A 13,470-nucleotide genomic window follows, 5' to 3' on the forward strand; every position below is an offset into this window, starting at 1 on the left:
CTAAGAACGCCTCCTGGAGTTCCCAGAAGGGCCTACCTGCTGATTGTAATCATCAATAAGGGAGTGATCCAGTATGTCCCTAGCAGGTACCCAACTCCTCTCCTCTGGACCGTAACCTTCCCAGTCCACCGAGTACTGGAATCCTCGTCCCCTCCGTCTCGAGTCCAGAATACGATTTACCGAATAGGTCGGTTCCCCATCTACGAGACGCGACGGCGGGGGATCCAGGGTAGGCGGATTAATACGTGAATAAAACACGTGTTTAATTTTGGACACATGGAAGGTGGGATGTATTCTCCTGTACGCTGGAGGCAGTTTGAGGCGGACTGTCACCGGACTAATGATCTTGGTGACAGTAAACGGCCAATGAATTTGGGAGCTAATTTGTTAGAAACGGAACGGAGAGGAATATTGTTAGTAGAAAGCCACACTTTTTGACCCACAACGTAAACGGGAGGCTTTGACCGGTGGCGATCGGCCTTGGCCTTAGTGCGCTCCCTCATCCGGAGCAGAGTCTCGCGGGCTCTGGTCCAGGTGTGGTGGCACTTCTGGACAAATGCGTGAGCGGAGGGGACTGCGACTTCAGATTCCAGACTAGGAAAAGCTGGTGGCTGGTAACCTATGCTGCACTGAAACGGAGAGAGGCCCGTGGCTGACACTGGTAACGAATTGTGAGTGTACTCCACCATAGAGAGTTGTTGGCTCCAGGAAGAAGGATTCTTGGAGACCAAACATCGCAACGTTCTCTCTAAATCTTGGTTGGCTCGCTCAGACTGCCCGTTACTCTGGGGACGATAACCCGAAGACAGACTAAATGTCGCTCCTAGCAATTTACAAAATTCCTTCCCAAATTTGGATATGAATTGGGATCCCCTGTCAGAAACCAAGTCTACCGGGAGGCCATGTAACCGAAAGACGTGATCTAGGACAGTGACCGCTGTCTGCTTGGCTGTAGGTAATTTGGGCAAGGGAATGAAATGTGCCGCCTTCGAGAACCGGTCCACTACAGTCAAAATGACCATCATGCCATTAGAGGGTGGGAGGGCGGTAGCAAAATCTAGTGCGATATGTGACCAGGGTCTCTAAGGGACAGACACCGGTTGAAGAAGCCCATCAGGAGGCCGGTTAGATGACTTACCACTGGCGCAAACTGAGCAAGCCAAAACAAAATTGTGGACGTCACGAGCCATAAGTGGCCACCAGAATCGTTGTTTAACTAACCCCTTGGTTCGGCTTATCCCCGGATGACAAGCAACGTTAGAGCAGTGACCCCCCTGAATAACTTCGGAACGTAACTCTTCCGGCACAAATAAATGATTCGGTGGGCAACCGGGTGGAGGCGTTACCCCTTCTAAGGCCATCTTGACCTTCGATTCAACCTCCCATTCGAGTGCTGAGACGACTATTTTCTCAGGTAAAATACACTCGGGAGTCACCGGGCGGGCGGCGGGATCAAAAAGACATGACAAAGAATCGGGGTTGACTTTTTTTGGAACCCGGGCGGTACGACAGAGTAAAATCAAAACTACCGAAAAAAAAGTGCCCACCGAGCCTGCCTGGAATTGAGTCTTTTGGCAGTTCTAATGTACTCTAAATTCTTGTGATCGGTCCAAACAATGAAAGGTACCCCTGACCCTTCCAACCAGTGACGCCACTCCTCTAAAGCTAATTTGACGGCCAACAATTCTCTGTTACCAATGTCATAATTGCGTTCAGCAGGAGATAAACGATGAGAGAAAAACGCGGAGGGATGCATCTTATTGTCCGAGGCAGCCCGTTGGGAAAGAACTGCTCCTACCCCCACCTCTGATGCGTCGACCTACACCACAAACTGCCGTGTGGGATCAGGGGCTACAAGGATGGGAGCAGAAACGAAGCGGCTCTTGAGGTTGGTAAATGCAGTTTCGGCTGCATCCGACCACCTGAACGGAGTACTGGGGGAGGTCAAGGCCGTCAGAGGTGAGATGAGTTGGCTGAAATTAAGAATGAAACGTCGATAAAAATTGGCGAACCCCAGAAACTGATGTAGGGCCTTACGGGAATCTGGAGATGGCCAATCTATCACAGCCTTAACCTTGTCAGGATCCATACGTATTCCCTCAGACGAGACGATATACCCTAGGAAGGGGACAGACTGTGCATGGAATACGCATTTCTCCGCCTTGACAAAAAGCCCATTCTCGAGTAACCTCTGGAGCACTCGTTTGACGTGTTGAACATGTTCCTGGAGAGATGAAGAAAAAATCAGTATGTCATCCAGGTAAACATATATAAACTGATCTACCATGTCTCTCAACACGTCATTAACTAGTGTTTGGAAAACCCCTGGCGAGTTAGAGAGCCCGAACGGCATCACCAAATATATTTAAAGTGCCCTCTAGGGGTGTTAAAGGCGGTTTTCCATTCATCCCCCTTCCTGATGCGGACCAAATGATAAGCGTTACGTAAATCCAATTTTGTGAATACGGATGCTCCCTGTAACCTCTCTAAAGCTGAAGACATCAACGGTAACGGATAGGGGTTCTTTATCGTGATGTTGTTCAGCTCTCAGTAGTCAATACAAGGTTGCGGAGAACCATCCTTCTTACCCACAAAAAAGAATCCCACCCCCGCTGGAGAAGAGGAAGGGCGGATGAACCTCGATGCCAAGGAATCAGAAATGTATTTCTCCATGGCCTCCCTCTCCGGAATAGAAAGAGAGTAAAGCTTGCCTTTAGGCAGAGACTTACTTGGCACTAAATCTATAGCACAGTCGTAGGGACGATGCGGAGGAAGAGAAGTAGCACGGGACTTACTGAACACCTCCTTCAGGTCCAAGTACTCTGCGGGCACGTTTGATAACACCATGGTCTCTTTCTGAAAGACAGAAACAGGCACAACAGGACAAGCAGAAACCAGACAAGACTCATGACAACTTTCACTCCACAAGGTGACTGTGTTGGAACCCCAATCCACTCGTGGATTATGTTTGATTAACCAGGGGTGACCTAAAACAATGGGAGCTACAGGGGAGTCCATGAGGTAAAAGGATATGGTTTCACTGTGGTTGCCTGAGGTGAGCAGAGTTATGGGTTCAGTGTAGTGGGTGACATGTGGCAGTTCCTGGCCATTGAGTGCGGTGACATGGATGGGATGAGACATAGGAAGAACTGAAAGGTTCAAGTGACGTGCAAGGAGAGAGTCAATGAAATTACCTTCGGCCCCAGAGTCCAGAAGGGCGTGACAGTCGTGAGTGTGGTTCTCCCACCGCAGTTACACCGGAAGGAGAGTCTATGATGTGGTTGAGAAATTCCCGGCAGAGATCCCACCCGATAGTAGCCTCGAACTTACTACCGGGTTGGCTCTTTTTACCGGGAAGGAATTGATAGAATGCTCCGAGCCACCGCAATATAAGCATAGTCCTTGGGACCTCCGCCGCTCTCTCTCCCTCTGGGAAAGCCGAGCTCTACCCACCTGCATGGGTTCGTGATAGTCGACGGGACGACCATGTTCTCTCGACTCGAGCGGCCCCTTTCCGGAGAGGCGTAATGGCATGTAGGACTGGCTTGTCTACCAAGGCAGTTAATCTGAGCATCCACCTGGAGTGCCAGGTCGATTAGGACGTTGAATGTTGGGGGCAGCTCGAGGAGGAAGATCTCGTTCTGAACACGGTCACCAGCCCATGCAGGAATCAATCCCACTGCACCGCCTCGTTCCACTGGTACGCGGACGCCAGGGTGCGGAACTGAATGGAATAGTCCGCCACCGATGATTCTCCTTGTTTGAGGTCTGAGAGCTGGTGAGCGGCCTCCCTCCTGACTGCGGCTCAATCGAACACCCAATTCATCTCTTCGGAGAGGGCGTGGAACGAGGCGCAACACGGATGTTGATTCTCCCACACCGCCTGCCACTCACTGCCAGAGAGTAGGGTAAGAGCAAACGCAACCTTGGAGTCCTCTGTCGCGAAGGTGCAGGGCTGCAATGCAAAATGCATGGAACATTTGTTAAGGAAAGTCTTGCAAAAATTTGGCTCACCGGAGTAACTCTCTGGTGCCGGAAGTCGCGGCTCTGGCCGGAAGTGGTCCTGGGAGGTCTCCCGGGGGACGGGCGGCGCAAGTGGTGCGATGGGCGCAGTGGGAGAGGTGAGTTGATGAATCCGCTGGGTGAGCTCGGACACCTGTGTCACCAGCGCTTGGATAGCGCGTCCGGTGTTCACGATGCTCTCCTGCTGCTGATCCATGCGGTTGATGCTGTGGTGAATGAATTCAGACAGTAAGGAGGTGCTCGCTGCTTCCATGTTTGGTGAGAGCATTCTGTAACGACTGAGTGAAGGAGTGGCAGGAAGCAAGTGCGAGATTAATGAGATTTAATGAAGACAATGAGACAATACAAAACTGAGACACAAATAACGCTTGGAGGAATGCACAGTCCAAAATGGTGGTGAGGAATGATGAATCCGGAAGGCGGAGGTGAGTTGGCAGCAGGAGAGGGTAACACAGGAACTGCGGGGAAGCGAGCCGAAGGTAAGTGGTGTTGCTTGGTGGTGGGTTGCGTAGAGTGGACGGGGTTCCGGGAGACATGGACATCCAACGCAGAAACACACAAGAAAGCAAGGCATAGGTTACAAACATGAAACAACGCTCTCACGAACACAAGACGCTAGACAAGCCAATATATAGGGATGAGTAATGAGTGACAGCTGTTGCTGATTACAATTAACGGAGACACCCACAAACTAATCAGTGCTGACACGTAACACACAGACTTCACCCACAAAGTGCAAAACCCAGAGATCACGGTTTACCAACCGTGACAATTAACCACAGTTACACCACTTAAATCAAGGACATACAGTGTATCTGAGATAATTAACTATAGTTCTGTCTGATATTAAACAATCCCCTACCTTAATAGACATCTTAGAAACCGTATTCAAATTCTTTCTAGACCCAAATAATATGGATTCCATTTTACCTAAATGGAACATCTGTTTGTTTTAAGAATGCAAGTCTCTTACCTTACAAAGCTCCTTACCTAAATTCAGTTGTATCCCAACGACCAACATCCTTGTCTGAAATTAATAAAGCAGAATTATCAGCATATAAAACAAACTGCAATCACAAACTGCTTGCATGTCAGTTATGTACAAAAGAAACAAAAGAGGACTTAAAACACTTCCCTGAGGGACCCCATTTTTTAACAATTATTTCTTAAGAAAGAACCTCACCAATTTCTAACCTCTGAACTAGTTGAATAAGACCAGGCTATAAATAAATCAAATACAAAAATAAAACTATGAACAATAAACAAACAAATAAATGAATAACAATATTAAATAACCAAAAGTATGAAAAATATACAAATACGTTCACAAAAAAAATAAAATTATGAACAACAACAAAAAAAATAAATGCACAGTAAGAAAACTATTATCAATAAAAATATATATTTAGACAGAGAAAACTATGAACAACCAACCAATCAAATAAACAAACAAACAAAAAGTATATAAAATACATATGCAGTACATAAATAAATGAGTTCACAAAAAAGAAAGAAACAACAAATATACATACATACAAATAAATAAATTTAATTAAAAACCGAAAAATATGGCCAACAAACCACACAAACGAACAAATAAATAGAGAAAGAGTATATCAAAATGTGTAATCACTTGCAACAAAAACTAATTTGTGACAAAATATTGTGTTGTGTGGAGAATAATTGGCTGCTGACAGTATGATCATAAACAATTATAAAAAGGAATACAGAATAAAAGTACATGTACCATTTCCACTTCTCTATCTGACTGCGCTTTTCAAAAATTATTTCTGAATAAATTCCAAGATAAGCTTAAGCAGCACAGATGCTACCTTCTCATTCCCAGAGATCTACAGCTGCTACAGCTTTGCTTTTTGCCTGGTTCAACTTGGCTGAAGATACGACACTAAATTCCTAAATGATGGACTATAAAATGTGTCAGTCTCTTTGGCACTCAGCAAAAATAATAATGTCATCTGGGCAGATAATAAGCCTCAAAATAAATCAGTCAGATATCAGTCAATATACACAGCATCAATGACATCAAACCTCTCTGTGTAATTTCTTCAGTAATTATAAAAATTTCATCAACAATTTTAAAAGTGCTTTTCAAACCATTATTAAAACCAAATTTTTAATAAACACTTTTTGACCATGCAAAAATTACATCAAGGACAAGGGAGAACAGAACGGGCTTGAACTCAAATAGGGCAGATAACGAGGTGTAGACAGGTGATGAGGATAACTAAAAACCAGTAACAGGTGATCTAAAACAACGAAGATTGAGAACAGGAAATTAACCAAATGAGGACAGACAGGAACTAAAAGAAAAAAAAAATCAACGTGACAGATCAATTTTCTGGGTGAGAAATATGAAATATTTGGGTCTCTCAGGAGGAGCAGGCGCTGGAGGGCACCCGGGTCAGGTGCTTTTGAGGAGTCGGCTCTGGGGGGGCACTCAGGAGACGAAGGAGGGCTGGACGAGACCAGCGGAGGCAAAAGAAACTCAGGAGATAATTACTTGAAGATCACAGTGGATCGTCTCGTTGTCCAGTCCTAGCTGAAAGCACGCAACAAGGGCAGCGTTATGTGCCAGCTCAGCTGGTTAGCAAGCTCAAGGAAATCCTCCACATACCGCTCCAACCTCCGACCAGCCTCCTGCAAACCCCACAGCTTGTTCTCAGCCATCATCATTGTTTGTTTTCTTTTGGGTCCTTGATTCTGTCAGGCAGTTGTGATTTCAGTAAAAGGCACAGAAAGAAGGAGTAGGAATAAAGGAGTTTTTAATAAATACACTTTGACCATTTAAAAATAACATCAATCAAGGACAAGGGAGAACAGAACAGGCTCAAACTCAAAAAGGGAGATAACAAAGGGCAGACAGGTGATGAAAATAGCTAAAAACCAGGAACAAGTGATCTAAATGAATGAAGATTAACCAAATGAAGACAGACAGAAACTAAACAGAAATCAACACGTGACAGATTTGGCATCTGAACTATATATATATATATATATATATATATATATATATATATATATATGTATATATATATATATATAATAAACGTAATTTCTAAAATGCTCAATTGTGTTTTGTGTTTGCTGAATAACCTTCATTATTTCAGCAGGTCATGGTCAATAATGACCTGAGTAACTACATGCTGTACTTTTAGCTAAGAGTACATCTACTCCCACCTTATTAGAGCATTCATTATGTGAAATAACCTTTGCTCTCTTTCATCACCCACTCATTCTCATTATTATAGCTGTGGGTTTCCTAGACAATCGTTACAAGCGAGTTTGCTTTTGCTTTTCTGACTATTTGAAATACATAATTATTTATTTTCATATATTATTAATCCCTTTAAGAAACAGATTTGTTGAGCACATCCAGCATACTGGGCACAAGATATTATAAGACAATAAAAATAATAATAATGAAATATGTAATATGATATACAAATGTATTAAAGCTTATTGCACAAAAATAAACTCATTTCAAAACAAGGACAATAAACCAAATATTAAAAACCAAAGATTAAAAGCATGTTATTTCAGTTTCTGAAAAAAAAAAGAAAAAAAAATCCTTTGATCTATGCTATTCCCCTCTCCCCCAACACTTCACACAAATCTATTTTTACGACTTTCATTCCCTTAGTGGTGTAAGGGAAGTTTCTCAAGTGTGCAGCAACAATCTCTCTGAGGCAGGAAGACATCAAATTATGAGAATTTGATTGCATTTCATTATGCTGCTAAAACACTTTTTTTTATGTTATGGAGTGGTATTACACGGTATAAATGTGCAAATTTTAATTGTTTTATGAGAAGTTGCTTAACTACTTGCTTCCAAATTTATTTATGAATTAATTTAATAATTTGTTTGTCTGTTTGAAATTAGATTTGGAGAGTATACGTGGGCGTCAGTAAAAAGTGCCAGACCTGGACAAGAGTATCTACAAGCAGCTATGAAAGAGAAACTGAAGAAAGTTGTCAAAGCAACCATTTTTGTTGTTTTATATTCATTCCCCAGTGTTGTTGCTTTCTATCCTTTCCTTCAAGCTAAAGGCCTTGAATGGAAGTGTGGCGAGAGAGTGATTTTTTCATTGCTCTGTCCTGTGACAGAGAGTTTGATGAATAGGCTTTAACTTCCCCTCCTCACAGACACATGAATTATTAAATCCAATTTCAGCGGCTCTGGCGGCGGCGTTGAAAATGTAAAACCACAAACAGCACATGAATAAACAACCAGCAGAGATACAAACAAAATGTAAAGTTTAAAGACACGGACCATACATGAACGTTTCATTACATTCGCCAGCATGTTATTATCCAATCATTACAAGCATACGTCTCAAAACGGCTGCAGTTATGAATTTGGACTCGCTTCACTGAATTTATGTTTCACATTATTTTAAGCATATTCTGGTTTAAACGATTTTTTATGGATTATTAATGGATGAATTATACTAGACTGTGGTATGTAACACTGACCCCGTTGGTCATTTGAGATAAACACATGCTTGGCATGAAAATACTTATGGGAGAATGAGTAAAGATTGACTCTGGGATTCATAACTAGCCAAACTGTGTTTGGCTGGCAAGACCAAAATCTGGATGTCTACAACAATATAGCAATGACATTTATTTTAAGAAATCTCATATGAACACATGAGGCAGCTGACATATTAAAGGTGGCATAGATGTTGGTGTAAATGCATGCAGCACAGGATGTGGGGCTATGTAGAACAGAAATTAGGGTTGGTGTCAGGGGACTTTGGTGGGAGAAGACTGATGTAGAATGAAGGACAAACCAGTTTCAGGACCGCCTCATAGTCAAGAGAATACAAGAACTAAACAATAGAAAAGGTGCAAAGATAGACTCATGGGGATGGGAACAAGAGGTATGATATATATATATATATATATATATATTGCCCAAGCTGTGGTATATTACATTGACTTCCACCATATAATGTGGAAATATCTTGCTTCTGCATACACTGCTACACAGTATTTAATGTCAAATGAACAGCATGCCTGAATACTCAGTAGCCATGACACAACCTGGATGACAAATTGCATGTGCTGAGATTCTGAAGTGTGTGACCAGTGGGCATTTTACTATACACAGAAACAGGAGCCATCAGATTCAACAAGAAAAATTACAGAGAACTTACCACACTATGTTATCTAAAAAAATATGAACACGCGGGAAAAAAAGTAGGCTAAATCGTGTGCACGATTTACTAATTTGTTCCCTCAATTTGCTAAATTGTGTACACGATTTATAAATAGAGAGAACGAATTAGTAAATTGTGCGCATGATTTAGCAAATCGAGGGAACAAAATAGTAATCATGTGCATGTTTTAGTACATCGCGAGAACGAATTAGTAAATCGTGCGCACATTTTAGTACATCTAGGTAACAAATTAGTAAATCGTGCGTACGATTATTATTTTTTGTCTTGAATGTCATGTGCAGGGCTCCATACAAAACATATTTGTTACTTGTGGTACAACTTTTGACTTTTAGATTAGATAGATAGATAGATAGATAGATAGATAGATAGATAGATAGATAGATGCATTTTATTTATTTTATTAAAACATTTTTTGTAAGTGTGAGGACTGATAAAAAGAGAAATCGAAAATCTCCTTTGTAGAACCCTTTAAATGAAATATGTCAAAAATATAAAACAATATTTTTTTCCAGTTTCTGTTCTGGAATTGTTCCTAACGTAAAGTGATATTAATCCCCTATTGTTCCAGTTATTACAGAGGAAGAGACAGAATAAAGTAAAAAATAAATAGAGGAGATGTGGGCGCAAACAACAACTTGGATGCTGATTTGGGGAAACAAATGGAAAGCAGGCCAGATTTTTGTGTGAGAGTGTTTATGTAAGTGAGTGTGTGAATGAGTTCATCAGTGATTGGCCAGCCGCAGTGTGTGCACAGCTTGTTTCATTTCCTGTGGGACAAAAATGTCTCCGCCATTCCTGCTTTCTCTCCATCAGCCCATTCGCCTCCCTTCTCCTCAGAAGCACATTCACAATGACATCAGCTTCCGCCAACACACCAGCAGTTGCCATGGCAGCACACAAAGACATTTTTGGGAGGGGGGGGGGGGGGGGGCGTTGCCTGGCTGACACATTCAGACATGAGGCCGACCAATCCCCTCACCCCATGCTCAATAGACATTTGCACCGCCAGATGCTCTGTTTGTAAAGCCTTTGAAGACATTGGCTGATTGCATGTTTGGCCTTTCAGTTGGCCCGGCCTTTTCTCTGCTGTCCGTTATAGTTTGAACCACAGCCATCCCCAGAGCACTCTGGCCCTTTCTATTGTTTTTCTCACTGTGCTTCTCAAACTGTGCAAATTCACGCTCAACACACTGTTCACTTGTCTCTTCTGCTTATCTTGCTTTCCGTTTATCACATTAGGAAAAACTAACTAAATTTGGTACAAAAATATAAAAGAAAAAAAAGAAAAGAGTGCTGCTTTCATAATAATAATAATAATAATAATAATAATTCCTTACATGTACTGTATATGGCGCCTTTCTAAACACTCAAGGTGCTTTACATTGTTGGGGGTATCTCCTCATCCACCAGCAGTGTACAGCATCCACCTGGATGAACGTTAGTGACAAAAAAAATATGTGCAAACTGTAACGAAGCAGTTTGATCAGGTAGTTCCTCACTATCCGTGCTGAATCGCCAGCTTAAAGGTACAGGTTGTAAGACCTGCCACCAGAGGGCGCACTATAAAAACAATAACAATCGTGTGGTTTGATGACGCTTAGAAGGAGCGTGGAATAATGGGATTTGTTGTCTTCTACCCAAGCGATGACTGCCATCAATCAGACGGAAAGATAAATCACGGATTTAACGCGAGTTCAACGATTTGCGCGTGTAGATTACACACAAAGTCAATGCAAAGCATGATCAGACTATGGATCAGAGGCTTCCTCGCGCGGGTCTAGAGACGCAATGCCCCGCGTTTGCCGTGTATGCTCCATAATACTAATCTTGTTGATCGTTATAATAGCATACGTTTTCTGTAAAGATACGAATCAAAACAACTCACCTGTCGAGTAAAACACAAGCGAGATCGGCATCTCTTTCTAGTTGAAGTTGGTCGCGAAGCTACTTCCGCATTTGTCCATGACACTGTTGTCATGTGGTTTCTACGTCAGTAAAGGCGGTAACAAAGGGTAACTAAGGTCATTGACAGGCGACTGCACTGCCCCGTGTCACGGTTTAAAATGGGAATTTTCTCATAGTTGGAAACATTAGAGATATTGTTAGTAATCAGCTGGACAAAATATATAACACTAGCCTAGTGGTTTTTGGATATTTTACTGCAAATATGTTACAAATTGTACCTTTAAGTGAAAGTTAACGTGCCTAGCGTTTTCGACTCGTACATTACACGTCACATCCTGATGTCATGTGTCATTACAGGTCCTTTACGGGTTGTGTGTGAATGCACACACAGTTTCCGGGAAATCACTGGAAGTGTGAATGGACCAAAATCTAACAATCCAGGAACACTTGCCAGGACACATTACCCGTAATCTCAGTGTAAACGGGGCTATTGACAGTGATTCCCTATGGATACATATTCCACATACTGTCCTACAACACACACCTACAAGACATTGCATTCGAATTTTAGGTGTGCGTTAAAGAGGCAGCCTTATCAGTGGCGCATGAGATGCGATGACGATGTAAGTGTCATTGAATTTACATTTTTATGTTAGCCTATCCAGTTGCATGAATCCACTAGATATACTGTTGCTGTGTTGTTAATGACACATATTGCGGGAAAAGAGCACATCAAAGCGGAGATCATCTTGTTTACATCAAAACTTAAACCAAGCCTTTCACACAGAATGCATATTTCTCATATTTACTAGAGGGACATCTATCACCATTTGCACTCGTGTCTCGCACAAAAGAGTGGCATTTTTAGAAAGCCATGTAGAATTTCAGTTAGGGTGAAGAAAAGCTTTTGGCTTTTCCCCTGAGGACACAAGAGGGCGCATAGAGCAAAATATTATTAATGCACGTTTATTCAAAGCATAATTAAACATGACTATCTATGAAAAAGGGCATAATGTTTAAAATAATGTTAATAAACCAGTTATAATTAAGTTGCTTAAACAACTATAAATGAAACAGCATCATGTATGTATGCATAGTTTAATACAAAGGGCCGAAAGCCAACCACATAGAATGCATTTTTCATTAAAAAACATGAGTTGCAGTGGGATGGGGAAAACCCCCCCGCCATAAGTCTTGAGCTATGTTTTTTCAAAGTTGAACTAGCAATAATTATGCATTTTAAATTCAAATATAATTAGAATTTTGATAATATTTTAGTAAAAAAATTCTAATTGAGTTTTTCAGCCAATTTGACAGCCCTAATATATATATATATATATATATAAGTGAAAGTGACATGATGGTGACCCATACTCAGAATTTGTGCTCTGCATTTAACCCATCTGAAGTGTGCACGCACACACACACACACACACACACACACAGAGCAGTGAACACACACACACAGAGCAGTGAACACACACACCCGGAGCAGTGGGCAGCCATTTATGCTGCGGCACCCAGGGAGCAGTTGGGGGTTCGGTGCCTTGCTCAAGGGCACCTAAGTCATGGTATTGAAGGTGGAGAGAGAACTGTACGTGCACTCCCCCCACCTACAATTCCTGCCAGCCCGAGACTCAAACTCACAACCTTTCGATTGCCAGTCCGACTCTCTAACCATTAGGCCACGACTTCCCACACATACACACACACACATACACACACACACACACGCACACACGCACGCACACGCACACACACACACATATATATATATATATATATATATATATATATATATATATATATATATATATATATATATGCATGTATAGAAATAGGGAGAGGGAGTGAAGAGACTTGGTTTGGAGTGTTACGATGCACAGGGATCAGCTGAATAGCAGGAGAGGTGAACATCAAAATGATCAGTACGACTCCCTGTGAGGTTTGCAGCAATGACAGTCTGTTTTAAAAAGAAAAGTCATAATTTTGAGAGCAAAATCAATAGAGCATGCTTTTAAAAACCCAGAGTCTCAGCTGAGCAATCTCCTTTTTGAAAAATAATCAAAAGAAAAGGAGCAAAAAGCATTGCTGAACACTGCTCATTGATCTTCATTCAGCCTCCCAATAGAGTCCAAGTGTGTTTGACTGATCTGATCTCTGAATCTTGGGTCGTCCCTTCCCTGCAGAGGAGTCAACACCTCAGCTTGAGAGACAATCTTAAAGTACCCATCACTTACTCAGCCTCCCCAAGCGACATGCTTAAAGGTGTAGTCTCTCTGTGGGTGAATTTTTCAAGGATTGGGTCATATTACATCAAGACTTCGCCACACTCTAT

This window comes from Carassius carassius, chromosome 19, assembly GCF_963082965.1.
Source record: "Carassius carassius chromosome 19, fCarCar2.1, whole genome shotgun sequence".
In the NCBI taxonomy this organism is placed as follows: Eukaryota; Metazoa; Chordata; class Actinopteri; order Cypriniformes; family Cyprinidae; genus Carassius; species Carassius carassius.